This window comes from Mytilus californianus, unplaced genomic scaffold (genome assembly GCF_021869535.1).
Source record: "Mytilus californianus isolate M0D057914Y unplaced genomic scaffold, xbMytCali1.0.p SCAF_12, whole genome shotgun sequence".
Classification (NCBI taxonomy): Eukaryota; Metazoa; Mollusca; class Bivalvia; order Mytilida; family Mytilidae; genus Mytilus; species Mytilus californianus.
The window spans coordinates 26,916,949-26,933,295 of record NW_026262604.1 but is presented as its reverse complement, the minus strand read 5'-3'; the positions used below and the strand labels follow the sequence as shown (position 1 = coordinate 26,933,295).

Genomic DNA, 16,347 nt, shown 5'->3' with positions numbered 1-16,347 from the left:
ATATACGAGATACTGGCTGTATCCTATACCAAGCATGTGTGGGCTATTCTATTTCTCTACATACGGATTTATGATTAATGCCTTCAAATTAACAGGATTATCGCAATACATATGAAAATATGAATATGCTGCATGACTGCATACCAGACAACACTCAACAAGAAACTAAATGTCCTTGATATATTATTGCCTCACACCTATAATTGGTATAATCCATCACTCAAAAACAAATTTACTGAAGAACATTAACTATAGTAATACATTGATATCTCTTTTGATTGAAGATTAATTTTATAAATTCATTTGTTATATTTGTCTCTGTTGTCCTTTTTGCATGTCAACTTTCTTCCACCAACCCGAGTTTTTCTGTGGCAGAATCCAAGGACAAAGACGAACGCAATATGAAAATAAGAGACGGTAACTAAGACCAAGCGATGAATTATTTTATTAACATCGTATAATTTCCAGACATTGACCTGACATACGAAAGAGATCGGATGGATCCGTAAACTCTGTTATGTTATTTATTATCGAGATGAAAAGCACTTTTAAGGTCTTTAAGATATTAAGAAGATCTCTGATATCTAAATCTTTGAAGGTAACTTTGTATCTTGGTTAAGTTGTATTAACGTTTGGTCTTCTTTGCTCTCCAGTAACCATAATTGTGTACATATTTCCGGGATTATCGAAATTTCTTTATTTTCTTTTCATTGGGGTTCATTTCCTTTCATACCTGCACCAGACTGATTATGAAAATTTTGTTTATGTGACGTTAACAGAAATGGATGGCCAAACACCTTTGTACATGATAAAACTCTGAACTGCTGTATTGTGAAACCCCTTGTCACACACACGACACCTGTAGACGTCTTGATGTCCTAGTATTCTTTTGTGTTCATCATTTAACTGTTTAAATTAAGTATGTAATTAATAGAAAAAAAACTAGTTTAAAATTTTATATTTGATCACATATAGCGACAAAAAGATTTGGGAGAACATATGCTGTAAAATTAATGCAACAAACAACAGACCATACGCGTACGGTAGAGGAGATAAGGAAGAAGTAGACGACCTATATGATTATTGTAAAGACACACTCCAGTTTAAAATGTTATGTATGTCGGGAATGACGAGCTTTAAAACTCCCAGTTGCGACAAATCTCAAGTCAACCATAACTTTTAAAGGCAAAAAGAAAAGCCTCAGATCTCCTCGTTGGTCTTTGGAGATCAAGTTCAATCATTCTACAAATCAATCAATTATCATAGGACGTGTCATTCTGTATTTCTGTAATTGCTAGGAGTTACTATTTGTTTTCCTATTTGAAATAGTGATATTAAAATTTTCAAACAATATTGACGAATTTTCATCAATATCAGACGGCAGCAAAAAAGCAAACTTCACATAATTATCTGCCCAAACATCATCTCTTAACTTACAACTAAGATGAAAATCTAATGGTATGGGTTGTTTTAAGATACTCTATGTACAGGGAGTTCCATATTAGCATAGCATGAGTACAACTGCTTACCAACCCCAAGGGTGACTGGGGAATAGAAGTATGGTCACCATTGGTCTTCCTCCGACCGGCAGTAAAACCCTTGCTAAAGTGGGGCGTCCGTTTGGCTGTGCGGGATGTACAAATTTGCAGCCACGTCCGGTCAGAATGGGGACGTTAAATCCGATGCCTCGTGTAAAGAGAGTGCCACGCTCTTTACACGTTAAGAACCCTTGCAACAACTCTTTGAGGGGTCCGTAGGTGACCTGTTGCAAGGCTAAATTTCTGTCCCTATCCAATAAACCCTCATTTCCCGTGGCAGTCTAAATTTCTCCGACCTTAATCCCGGACGCCCCTATTACAGAACCTACATATTGTATTTATTGTTAATTTGTTCTCGTCCTGAATATGCATGAAATATTTGCCACTGGACGTTAAGCAACCAACAATCAATCAATCAACTGCTTACCAGCTGTTACATCATATTCAGATGAAAAGGATGGCTTAAGTATTGCTGATGATCAATAGCTGGTATTCACAACATCGTCATCACTGCTAACCAGTTGTACAGTTGTCAACAGTGGCATATTTGTATTAACTAGACTCGCCATATAGTATATTGTGCTTGCATTGCCAGTTTGAGAAGAAGGGGGCAGTATGTTTGGAATCCTGTGTTCTTAACTAATTGATTGTCGGGATTTTACAACTTTGCAAACCATGCTTAAGCAACTTCGTTTGCGGATGGACTGGTTTGAAGATTCTTGTTTAAAGAACTTATAGGAATATTGTCCGACCAATCAGCTTGATATGGTTGTGTCCTAGAATTTCTACGTTTCTTTGCCAACTGTTAAATGTTTCTTGACCAACTGTTAAATAATAAAACAAATACACTCTTTTAATATGACCAATTGAGGAACATTTTGAACCAATACTAGTAAATATTAAGCATGAACTACACCAACAATTATACCACTGAACTTAAGATAGGTGAATATAAAGTGCCGCGGGTTATAACGTTTTTTTAACTGGTCCTTTCTTTATATATGCAATATATAAATGAAAAAGAAAATACTCATTCATAATTAATTCGACAAGCAGACTAGAACTCAATATAATGATGTTTTCTTGTTAGAAAAGTACAGGAATGCTATTTTCACTCTCCGGCCACGTGAAATGGATTTCATCGAAGTTATCGAAACACAGTTTTCTCTTACTTGACTCAACGTAACTACCATTCTCACATTTCCTTCTTAATAGTGTGACTGACCACACAAAGTTGTTCTTGCTGGTGGTACACTAGAATTTAAAAAAAGGCGATGAAAATTTCATAGTTAAATACAATGATTCCACATAGGGTAACATAAACATATATAAATATCAACAACCAAATCAACAGTTCACGACTATGAACATTGTTACGGCCAGAAAATCCCTTTTTAATTGAAGCCAACAAAAGACACAACTCAATAATAAAATTTAACAAGACTTATTATACACAAGTTTACAAGAAGTATTACATAAAAAGAAATGTCAACTAAACTGTAAAAATATGTCGATCTTTTGTCTTTTCTCTATTCGGGAATCCACGCAGAATATTACGTCCAATAGGTCACAATCTAGTATGATGTAGTTTGTAAATACGAGTGTCAATCAAACTGCCGAGAATATTAATGTATATAATGAATATCGATGTTTATGTCTGTAAGTTTAACTTTTGTGTCTGTATATATATATATATATACCATCACTGCTGGATAAATCTGTTGTAGAGTTGTCACTAGTTCAGACGTACTTATAAATATAATTATTTCTGTGACTGTATCGCATTAATTTGTAGGATCCTTTACAGTAGATATTTCAGCTGATCTGTAACAATTCCATCTTCATGCCTTATATATCATGTACTGCATTACGACGCTAGATTAAAACTGACGAGGAAAGGTAACACCCGGTCACCGAAAGCTTCATTGTTGTGAAGCCTAGGTGGTCTAGCGCGTCGGATACAGTGCAGGCGATTTGGTGTCACGATATCTCAGTAGCATGAGTTCGAATCCCGGCGAGGGAAGAACAAAAAATTTGCGAAAGCAAATTTACAGATCTAACATTGTTGGGCTGATGTTTAGACGAGCTGTATATATATATATATATATATAGCTATCTTAGCATAGGAAAGTCACCGGCTGGGGGGTATTTTGATCAGTTATGTAGCCCTCGACATAATGTCACCTTTTGGACTGGCTACCTTAACTTTGAGATGATCTACAGAGAAAACTGTTAAGATTCTGAGCTTGAAAAATGTACCATTCGAAAGAGCAACATTTAAGAATTTCAAAACACCAAAAATTACTTTATAATGTTTTAGAATAAAAAAGTTATTAAACTTTTAATGGACCCACCCTCAATTTCGTATATATCCGAATTGGTACAAACGATAGTAAGGTGACCACCAATTTTAAACATGATTATTTATCAGAAAACCTACATATATCTTAATTTCTACAGTATATAATTGTATCTTAATGTATTCTTTAATTTCTGGACAACAAAAACCATTCCGGACCTAAGGCGTTTAAGAAATTAAAAGGATATATATCGAGCATGTGTATGTTCGCACTAAGAATTCAGAAAGCTTTAAAACATATATAAACATACGGGCATTTACATATGAGTGATAATGGCGGATACCTGAAGCGGTGACCTATTTCACATATTCTGCCTTGGAAAGTGATTTTTATCAACTGTGAATTCTTAATTTTATGGTAAGTTTATTTTATTTCATTGTAGAATTCCAGCAATAACAATAAAGTCTCAAATAATTATTGCATAACCAAAACAACAATGTCATTGACCCTCGTGTATTTTGATATCTTATCCCACTCTTGGTTTGTACGTTCCCTTATTTATTGCATCTCAATTCGACGTGTTTATTATTAAATAACTGAAGACAATCATTGAACGTGGCAAATTTAGTTTTGGCATTAAAATATGCTGCGTTTTATTAAAAAGGGGGAGGGATGAACATTGCGATAATAACCGAGTGTCAGTAAGAGTATAATACCGTTGAAAGGGGGCAAACAATGCAACGTCTATATATATATAGCTACAAGACAAGTCTATGCATTAACCAAAAATGTAGCTCAAAAATGTGGACAGAACCCGGGACCCCTGCCCCCATCCCCAAATGTATGCACCTTTGGAAGTAAAACAGTGTAAATTGGGATTGGGATGTGATCTTATTTCTACAGTTCTATGAAAATAGACCAGACTAAAATGAACAATAATAGTAAAAATTGTTAATCACAACTGATCTCAATAAAAACATGGCATTAACTAAGTAACAATTCTTGCAGTGATTTTTATCATATCAAACGATATTGGATAACATTTGTCTTTGTTATTTTCTGGGAGGTACATATTGTCAATGATTGTTTATTGGTCACAGGAGTCCGTTTCACAAAAAAAACCACTTATGACTAAGATTGATTGTAAGTCATGAACAATTCAGAATACCTACTATCAATCTTAGTCGTATGTTATTTTTTTTTGTGAAACCGACTCCAGGTATATTTTGCATTGACAATGTTCTTCATTTATTTCAAAATGAGCAACCAATTTCAAATGTTAGACCTGGGGACAGTATATCTATATATGTTCCTGGTTAGACTGCACATTTTAATACTGGACTGCATGTTTTCTATCAAAAGATTAAGTACTTTGAGCTTGCTTTCAGTGACTGTGCCAATGTTGGTTGTCTTTGTACTTGGTGTGTGCACTTCAATCCTTTAGTGGTAGGGTTTAACAGCTGAGACATCCATAACCCAATTTGATATCGTACATGTAGGTACATGTAACTACAAAATAATAGTAATTATTATACCTCAGATATCATATTCTATATATATATATATAAAATAAGTACGCAATATTTTCACTATTTTTTAAATTGCAAGCATTGAACTATTTGACCGGTCAATAGTTTCCAACTATTGGACCTCAGTGAAACTATTCGACCACAAGCATCATTATTATTCGCAGAATTTCAAATGCAGCCACGGGATTGGATGTTGAATGTTGAGAATATCGCAGGAGTTGCAATGTCGCCTTTTACCTATTGTATCTAGGGTTCATGTTAGTGTGGGACGTAGCTATAGATTTCAAAATATTATATATGATTAAACATTAAAAACAGTGGTTGTGTTTCTGCTTTTTATATTGCTATAGTTGATTTAGCCCCGACATTTATCGTCTGTTGTGTCTTTCCTAATAAAAATACATTTACTAACTTGTAATTGTGGGATAGTAAGTTTATTGTCCCCTCAGATACAACTATTGGCCTTGGCTATGCCTCAGGGCAATAGTTGCACCTCAGGGGACAATAAACTTACTATTCCACTCATTCCCTATTCAATAAGTAAAAAATGTGGTGTATATGTCAATGAGACAGTAACATGGGTTACTGAACCACACAAATAACCAATCGACATTAAGATAACAACATAGAGTCTTTAATAATAGCCAAGAGTATATATAATCTGTCAAAACCTATATCGCACCAAATCTATATAAATTGTAAATCATTCTAACAATAAGAGTCTAAGAGTAAGACCTGCCATCAACAAAAGACCATTAAGATATCAACTAACACAACTATTGATGAGGTTCCTGATTTTGGACATGAACATGACCAAAATATGTTGTGGGGTTAGACAGATTTTGGATATCTCAACCTATAGACTTGATCAGTTGCTTAATAAAAACTAAAAACCAATGTTGCTTTCAGTGACTGTGGGTTGTCTTTGTACTTTATGTACTTGGTGGGTGCACTTCAATGCTTTTTTGGTAGGGTTGAACAGCTGAGACATCCAACACCCAACCCTTTTCATATATTTTAAATGTTAAAACAAACATATCCTATCATGTATTTTTTACATCAAGGAGACCTATAACTATCATGATTAGTCTTTTTCATAAAGAGATTTAATATATTTTACAAAGATCTAATGCTGTCTAGTCATGACATGGTCATGTTAGTGACATCTTCACATTGATTTATTAAAATATTCATAAATAAATATTAAAATAATGTTAAAATTGGAATTGACCTCTGATAGATTTACATGTTAATTGATACTGTAAATTCAGAAATTATTGCGTGCATTTATTATTACGATTTTGTCATTTTGGACTCAAATGCGATTTTAATTTTCGCGATATTGAGAAAAATCCTGTTTAATTCATAAAAAAATTTCAAAATGCGAGTTTAAATTATTGTGATTATAACCCTGTTGCATTTTTCGCAATAATAAAAACATTGCAATAATTTCTGAATTTACAGTATGAAATTATGTTACAAATATAAAAAAGAAGATGTGGTATGATTGCCAATAAGACCACTCTCCACAAGAGACCAAATGACACAGAAATTAACAACTATAGGTCACCGTACGGCCTTCAAAAATGAGCAAATCCCATGCATACTGCACAGTCAGCTATAAAAGACCCCGAAATGACAATGTAAAACAATTCAAACGAGAAAACTAACGGCCTAATTTATGTACAGAAAATGAACGAAAAACAAATATGTAACACATAAACAAACACCAACCACTGAATTACAGGCTCCTGACTTGGGACAGGCACATACATACAGAATGTGGCGGGGTTAAACATGTTAGCTGGATCCCAACCCTCCCCTAACCTGGGACAGTGGTGTAACAGTACAACATGTACAACATAAGAACGAACTATAAAAATCAGTTGAAAGAGGCTTAACTCATCAGATGGATAAAAATACAAATACTACAAATACAAGTGGACGTGGCCGGGTACTTGTACATCCAAACAACAAAAAGACACTAAGAACAGATCTGAGTGTACTCGCAGTTACTGACAGCTAGTTCAAAGCCACTATTATCAACTAATAAAAAATAATCATGCAGCTAAGACTAAATTATCAATCCGTACACATCCAACATCCAATGGATTTAGTGTAAAGACATCATAAACAGTCAGAGAAAAACATGACCTTGTGCAATGCCAAGATACAGGTAATGGTATCTACAGATTGTAAATCCATGAATGTGTATATGTATATAACAATAATATTTAGTTTGCTTTTAATTTACTGATAACAAAATCAATATTAGTACCAATAAAAACAATATTTAATGATCTAATTACAGTGTTGAATCGGTAACCTTTTAGAAAGAGTTTATTTAATGGATCAATAAGTTTACCAGGATTGTTTCTAAATTTCCGGGCACGGTAAACAATAGTGCCGTAAAATGAGAATGTGCAATCCTGTTTGAAATAAGTTTTCTACAGGTACAACCAAACTTCAAAACCAAATCTTTATATCTGTGGAAGAATTTAGTAAAGGTTTTAAGTAATTTGTGGTAACGAAATCCCTGGCTTAATAACTTACCAGCAATACATAGATTACGTTCTTTAAAATCAAAAACGTCACAAAAGACACGGGCATAGCGAACGAGTTGTGAAATATATTCACCTTAAGATGGTGCCAAAGGAACATCACCATCCAAAAAGGGAAAATTAACAATAGGGAACGAAAAATTGTCCCTTTTGTCGTAAATTTTAGTGTGGAGTTTCCCGTGTAAAACCGAAATATTTATAAGGAATATGTTATTTTTATTTTTTAGTTCCTTTACATTTTGTATATGTTTATATAGATCTTCAAATGTTTTGGTTCTTAGTTATACATCCTTGGCTTTCAAATATTCGGCTTTGAGTGTTCCCGAGGAAGGTAAATCCAAGAAAGCTCTTTAGATGTTTAGATGCATGAAATTTATAACATGTTGTTTTTCTATCTTTTCATCAGTGATGCTCAAATAAAATAAACTGCTTCGCTGAGCGCAGCTGGATACGCCCGCAGAGGTCCAGCCCTGAACAGTTGGGGCAAAAATGGACACAATATTCAAGCTTGATACAGGGCTTTGTTTTGATTGTATTAAATATTTGACATATGCATATTATAGGTTTCTGAATAAATGTAGTCAGAGAACATGAAATTGGTTATATGAATTGAATTTATATTCAATTAAAGATTTCTTGCTGTTGTGCATTACACTGTGCTGTTGCGCAATACTTAGTAAATCTGTTGTTAGACTATAAACAATTAAAGTTCAATTAATTCTCAATGTCATATTAGAAATTTTGAAAATGTAAAGGGAGCTTACATCAATAGATATACATGTAAACAATTCACCAAAGTTTCATGAGAATTGCTGACAGCATTTTTGAGTTATTGTCTGAAAACTGGAAAATCCCCCCTTTTTTAATGAATAAAACCCCATAACTCAGATATGTAAAATGTAAAATTTATAAAATTCTAAACAGAGCTTACATCAATAGATATAAACAATTCACCAAAGTTTCATGAGAACTACTGAAAGCATTTTTGATTTTTTGTCCGAAAAACTAGAAAATCCCCCTTTTATTATGAATAAAACCCTGTAACTCGGAAACGTAAAATCTGAAATATATAAAAATCGAAAGGGAGCTCATGTCAATAGATATAAACAATTCAACACAATTTCTTGCAAGTTGGTGAAAGCATTCTTGAGTTATTGTCCGAAAACTGGAAAATCCCCCTTTTTTTAATGAATAAAACCACATAACTTGGAAACATAAAATCTAAAATTTATAAAAAAAGAAATGGAGCTCATGTCAATAGATATAAACAATTCACCAAAGTTTTATGCAAATTGGTTAAAGTGATTTTGAGTTAATTTCCGACATGTTGACGACGGACGGACAGACTGACAACAGTATACCATAATACGTCCCGTAAACGGGCGTATAAAAAGATAAATCAGGTTGTCCCAGCAACCATCTGGGAATTCTAGAAAATACTGTGACAAAATATAATTTCATCCATACATCATGAACTATAGTAACATAGCTCATTCCTACCACTTAGTACATAGTACATGTAAGTGTGTCTTTGTTTAACCCTACAACATTTGAATATATCTCCATAATAAGGGATCTTGTCATGGGTTGCCTTGTGTTCTTCCTGAATGCTTTTGTTTTACTTTTTAGGCTTTGGACAATTTAGAATTGTAGAGCTTGACATATTCACTTGCATGATCACCTTTCTATTGTTGAAGACTTTATATTGCCTTAGAGAGAATTTTGTTTGTTTGTTGGATTTGTACATATATTTATAAACCACATCTTCTTTTATTCACAGGTACATGTATGATTTAACTTTACTAACTTATATGTCATGTATGTATCTCAAAATTTAATTAGGTACCGGTAGATTTTTTTTTTTAAATCTTCCTTTAACTTTTCAATCAAAACTAGGAAATTAGCTAGACCTATAATATAAGACTTCGAAGGTTTATATCATTTTAGATTCAACGTTTTTTTATCCAATATTTTTTTTTTACTATCAATGTTGAACCTCAAAAAAAATATACAATAAAAATCGTTGAACATGTTGAATGTAAATGATACAGAGCTTATATAATCTACATGTATTGAATTTTTATACCATCCATTTGAACTTGTCAATTCTTGGTGGATGCTTATTAATGTATAAAAGGTTATCTATTAATTTAAGCTATGTCGTGGGATCTTTTGGTGTTGGCCTTGATTTTGTTTTTTTTTTAAATGAGAGCATAAACTAAATATGATTTTCTATACTGTTATGAACACTTACAGTCCTATACATGCACATGGTTAAGAGGTTTGGTAGCATGTTTTCTGGATGTGCTTATGCTGTCCTAAGTCAGGAGCTTATGGTTCAGCAGAAGGCTAAGTGGGTGCCTATAATATGGTATTTGTTTTTCATTTTTAGTACATTTATAAATCAGATGTTGAATTTCTCATTTATATTATAAATAACATAAACAACCAAAATGATGAAGATAATTGTAAACTTTATACATAAAATAATATAAACACCTTTAAATATTTGATATTAATTAAAAAAAAACTATGTTTCAAACCTCTGTTGAAACTTTACCTTAGATTAATTTGCTATTTCTTTTAGGTCCCTTTTGGTCTTATGCTCTTTGTATGATCAGGTACTAATAATACATCCTTGCAACGTATTGGCTGTCAAAGGGTTTGTTTGCACTGGGTATTCCTGTTGACAGGTCAATCCAGGAAAGTGCCTCAGTCACACAAGATTTGTAAAGTATTTAGTTCTTTTCAGAGTAGTTCAGCTACTGGCAAACTGTTAATCCATTTAATATAAGGACTAATGTCCTCTGTATACAGGAAACATTTGCCATTGGATTTTAAGCAAACAGTAGTCAGTCCATTGATTTTTAAAAAAATCCCCCTACTTTTCCTTCTTACTATCTTAAGCTAGTCTCCTGAAACAAAACAAAAAGACCTCTCAAGCATTATCAGATTGTATAAGAGTTATATGCTTAACTGTCACTGCATGTGAGCCATTGATTAGGGAGAGTTTTAACTCTAAATATTTCAGTAATAAAAATGTGTATCCAGTTTTTTCTCTTTTCCACTAGTCCCTTTTGGTGCTACATGTACATGTACTATTTTACATAAAACTTTGCACTGTAACATGTTAGGTGAAACAGTGCAATATCATATATATTTTCATCTTCCTTGGTTCCCTTCCAAACATTTTAAACAGGTTCTAGTGTGTTGATTTGCTTGTGAATTGAGTTATGGTAAATAAAGTACATGTATATGTACCATAGATTTTCTATGACATCTCAAATAATTCATGTAATTTGGAATAAGTGTAAATGTAGACTTGAACTTTTCTGATCAAAAGAAGTGCTCCTTTGAATGAGGAATACAGATTAGCAGAAAACAAAATTTTAATCTGACTTTGAATTTATTTGTATTGCTTTGTATTTAAAAACATTAAATTAATGTTTTACTTCAATAGACATATTTACCTTTTGTTTACAGTTTTCATCACACAAAGGTCACGTGAGGTCGTGTTTAGACACAACAAATTTGCATACCATTACCACTGCGCCTGTGCGGAAATGGACATTTATGTGCCAAAAAAAAAAAACAACAGTAACGTTGATCTCAGACAACATTGTCTCCATATTTTATTATTTACTAGAATGATTGGACAGTTGAAAACCCGACTTGTCGCATCAATTAATACAGTCATGATTTAGCTAAATAGTAAGTAAGAGTATCTGTCACTACACTATTTAGAAAAGTCGATCAACTTGATTCAAAGTAAATCCATTTCAGGCATAATATTTTGTGTGAAATTGAAAATCTGGCCTTTTACTTGACCACGATTGGTCCAAACCCATTACTTTATCCTTTACCGACCTTACTCTATCCCATCTACTTCTGCTTCTTCCATATAGTGACCCCCTTTCTTTTATAACAACTGAACAAGACAGATTTATATTATACAGACTATTACTATTACTGTTTAAAAAAGGAAAAAGGAATATTTCAAATGTTTGATGTGAATAATGTGACTTAATATTGATGTTTTGAAATTTTTGATTGTTATTTTAACCCATCTTGCTGCCGGAGGGGCACATGTGTCCACATCAGCTGTGCTGGAGCTATACACTCCATGGTTTTTTTGTATGCAAGCTTCTCACTATTACTGTATCCCTTTCAAGTAAAAGACCGAAGATTAAACAGTGAAGTATGTTTCTTCAATGGCTTCCAAATGAAGCAGTCATTAGAGCGTGGTATAATATCGAGTGACATCACAAAGGTTGAGCTGTCATATTTTCTGGTACACGAAATGCAACCTTGTAAAACTACTGGCAGCTGCCAGAGGGTTCAACTTCAAGAGTTTAACCCTCTTACTGCTGGAGGAACATATGTGTCCTTATCTACACAGGGACACATGTCCATGTTTTAATTTATGCAAGATTCTCACCTTTGTTCTCTTTCAGTTTCAAATAAAAGACTGAAGATGAAACTAATATTTTTCTTCAATGGCTCCCAAATGTAACTGTCTTTAGAGTGTGACGTCTAATATGGAATGATGTCATTGCTGGGCATGTGACATCACAGACGTCTAGCTGTAGTATTTTCTGGCACATAAAATGCAATCTTAAAAAACTGCTGGCAGCAAGAGGGTTAATGATGTTATGGGGTAGTTTGCTCCAGTCAGTTTATATTCTTTGGGAAGAAAGATTCTGTTATGTTCTGTGTTGTGCAGGGTGGAATACACCAATCTTGAGATGTTTTTATGAATGAGTTACATTGATTGACCAGAGGACAATTAGGTTTGAAACAACATCATAAAACAATTGGTTCTTACCGTGAGACGTATTAACCTTAGCATTGTGACATAAGAAATTTACAGGAAAGTGCACAAATTTGATACTTGTCTATTGTTTTAAATTTGTGATAAGATAAGTTAAGGAGGAATGGCCGAAACCACTTATGCTTATGTTAAGTCAAGCATATTTGGTATGCAGTTGTATAAGCATTTGCAAGTCTCTTCAATGGAAATTATATGGCCCCCTCGGCCCCTCCCCTCATCATGGTTCATTGACTTTGAACTTTATACTTTGATCACATGTAATTCATGTAAAGTTTGAGTTTTGGGGAACGGGCACCACTTAATTAAGATAAGCCAATAGTATTTGGTATGCAATTTTATAAGCATGAACATTTCTCATTTGCATGGAGTTTATATGGTCCCGCACAATAAGTCATGGTTCATTGACTTTGAATTTTTTGCATACATTGTAGTTAACATGTTTAAATGTGTGTATACAGGGAATATAATATTTGCATTATACTACCAAAACTACAATAAGGCGGTACATGTACATATCTATATATATATAGCAATTAAGATTGGAGTCTAACGCCTGTTACATGCAAGATTCAACCTCAGAACCTCAGTATTGACAAGCTAGTGATACAATAGTTGGACTGCTTAGACCATTTCAGCCACTTAGGCCCCTTTCATTCATTAAAGGAAATTGGAAACACGTCTGTTTGCCCTGAAAAATCTCTAAGATACATTTCTGTATGTCAGTTTCTTTTTTGAACAGTATGCTGTCCATTATCACTGAACTAGTACACAATTTTGTTTATGGGCCAGCTGAAGCACGCCTCCAGGTACAGGCTTTTCTCGCTGTGTTTAAGACCAATTGGTGGCCTTCAGCTGTTTTCTGCTCTTTGGTCGAGTTGTTGTCTCTTTCACGCATTCCCCATTTCCATTCTCAATTTGAAGTCTTTGCTAGAAATTCTGGGTTTTTTTTTTCAACTTGGTAAAGAGTAATTTATTGATGAAGCCCTCTGCCATCAAGCCTAAGATGATTTAAGATATTTTGTAAGTATAAAATCCAAACAATGGGATTGTTACTAAATACAAACACACATAAACAAACATATGACAAATATTTAACATTAAAAAAAATATTAAAATGTTCATCATGCCACCTGTTTAAATTAGCATTAAATGATTATTGTCGAGCCTGCGACTTTTGTCGCAGAAAGCTCGACATAGGGATAGTGATCCGGCGGCAGCGGCGTTAGCTAACTTCTTAAAAGCTTTATATTTTAGAAGGTGGAAGACCTGGATGCTTCATACTTTGTATATGGATGCCTCATGTTATGAAGTTTCCGTCAGTCACATGTCCAATGTCCTTGACCTCATTTTCATGGTTCAGTGACTACTTGAAAAAAAAGTTCAGATTTTTTGTAATGTTAAATTCTCTCTTATTATAAGTAATAGGATAACTATATTTGGTATGTGCGTACCTTGCAAGGTCCCCATGCCTGTCAGACAGTTTTCACTTGACCTTGACCTCATTTCATGGATCAGTGAAGAAGGTTAAGTTTTGGTGGTCAAGTCCATATCTCAGATACTATAAGCAATAGGTCTAGTATATTTGGTGTATGGAAGGACTGTAAGGTGTACATGTCCAACTAGCAGGTGTCATCTGACCTTGACCTCATTTTCATGGTTCAGTGGTTATAATTAAGTTTTTGTGTTTTGGTCTGTTTTTCTTATACTGTATACAATAGGTCTACTATATTTGGTGTATGGAATGATTGTAAGGTGAACATGTCTAGCTGGCAGGTGTCATCTGACCTTGAACTCATTTTCATGGTTCAGTGGTTATAGTTAAGTTTTTTTTTTTTGGTCCGTTTTTTTGTCGAGCCTGCAACTTTTGTCGCAGAAAGCTTGACATAGGGATAGTGATCCGGTGGCGGCAGCGGCGTTAGCTAACTTCTTAGAAGCGATATATTTTAGAAGGTGGAAGACCTGAATGCTACATACTTTGAATATAGATGCCTCATCTTATGAAGTTTCTGTCAGTCACATGTCCAATGTCCTTGACCTCATTTTCATGGTTCAGTGACTACTTGAAAAAAAAGTTAAGATTTTTTGTAATGTTAAATTCTCTCTTATTATAAGTAATAGGATAACTATATTTGGTATGTGCATACCTTGCAAGGTCCCCATGCCTGTCAGACAGTTTTCACTAGACCTCAACCTCATTTCATGGATCAGTGAAGAAGGTTAAGTTTTGGTGGTCAAGTCCGTATCTCAGATACTATATGCAATAGGTCTAGTATATTCGGTGTATGGAAGGACTGTAAGGTGTACATGTCCAACTGGCAGGTGTCATCTGACCTTGACCTCATTTTCATGGTTCAGTGGTTATAGTAAAGTTTTTGTGTTTTGGTCCGTTTTTATTATACTGTATGCAATAGGTCTACTATATTTGGTGTATGGAAGGATTGTAAGGTGTACATGTCTAGCTGGCAGGTGTCATCTGGCCTTGACCTCATTTTCATGGTTCAGTGGTCAAAGTTAAGTTTTTGAGTTTTGGTCTATTTTTCTAATACTATATGCAATAGTTCACCTATATTTGGTGTATGGAAATATTTTATGATCTATATGTAAGTCACGCAGGTTTTATTTGACCTTGACCTCATTTTCACGGTTCATTGCTCAGTGTTAAGTTTTTGTGTTTTGGTCTGTTTTTCTTAAACTATAAGCAATAAGTCAACTATATTTGTTGTATGGAAGAATTGTTAGCTGTACATGCCTGCCTAGCATGGTTCATTAGACCTTGACTTGACCTCATTTTCATGGTTCATTGGTCAATGTTTAGTTTACTTGGTTAATGTTAAGTTTATGTGACAGTTGTAATAAAGCTTTATATTTAGGACTATCAACATAATATCAATGATTAGTATTAAGAAGGCGAAACATCAGCGTGTGCACTCTTGTTCTTATACTTTATGCAATAGGTCTACTATATTTGGTGTATGTAATGATTGTAAGGTGTACATGTCCAACTGGCAGGTGTAATCTGACTTTGACCTCATTTTCATGGTTCAGTGGTCAAAGTTAATTTTTTGAGTTTTTGATCTTTTACTTATACTATATGCAATAAGTCAACTATATTTGGTGTATAGAAATATTCTATGATGTACATGTCAGTCTCGCAGGTTTTATTTGACCTTGACCTCATTTTCAGGGTTCATTGCTCAGTGTTAAGTTTATGTGTTTCAGTCTGTTTGTCTTAAACTATAAGCAGTAGGTCAGCTATATTTGTTGTATGGAAGGATTGTAAGCTGTTCATGTCTGCCTGGCATGGTTCATCTGACCTTGACCTCATTTTCACGATTCATTGGTCAATGTTTAGTTTTCTTGGTTAAGTCTGTTTCTTAGAAACTATAAGCAATAGGTCAACTATATTTAGTGTATTGAATGATTGTAAGGTGTACATGTATTTCTCGTTTGGTTTATATGACCTTGACTTCATTTTCTTGGATCATGTTAAGTTTATGTAATAGTTGTAGTAAAGCTTTCATTTAGGACTATCAACATAATATCAATGGTTATTAAAGACGGCGAGACATTTCAGCGTGTGTACTCTTG

General features: G+C 33.9%; 1 long non-coding RNA gene across 1 annotated transcript; it reads right to left on the bottom strand.

The window, feature by feature from the left end:
• Nucleotides 1-4,840: 4,840 nt before the first annotated feature.
• Nucleotides 4,841-11,474, bottom strand: LOC127721621 (uncharacterized). Its single transcript, XR_007991357.1, has 3 exons — nucleotides 11,399-11,474; nucleotides 10,489-10,843; nucleotides 4,841-5,347 (listed from the first exon to the last, which is right to left on the bottom strand). It is a non-coding gene; the product is annotated as an uncharacterized LOC127721621 (long non-coding RNA).
• Nucleotides 11,475-16,347: the final 4,873 nt, after the last annotated feature.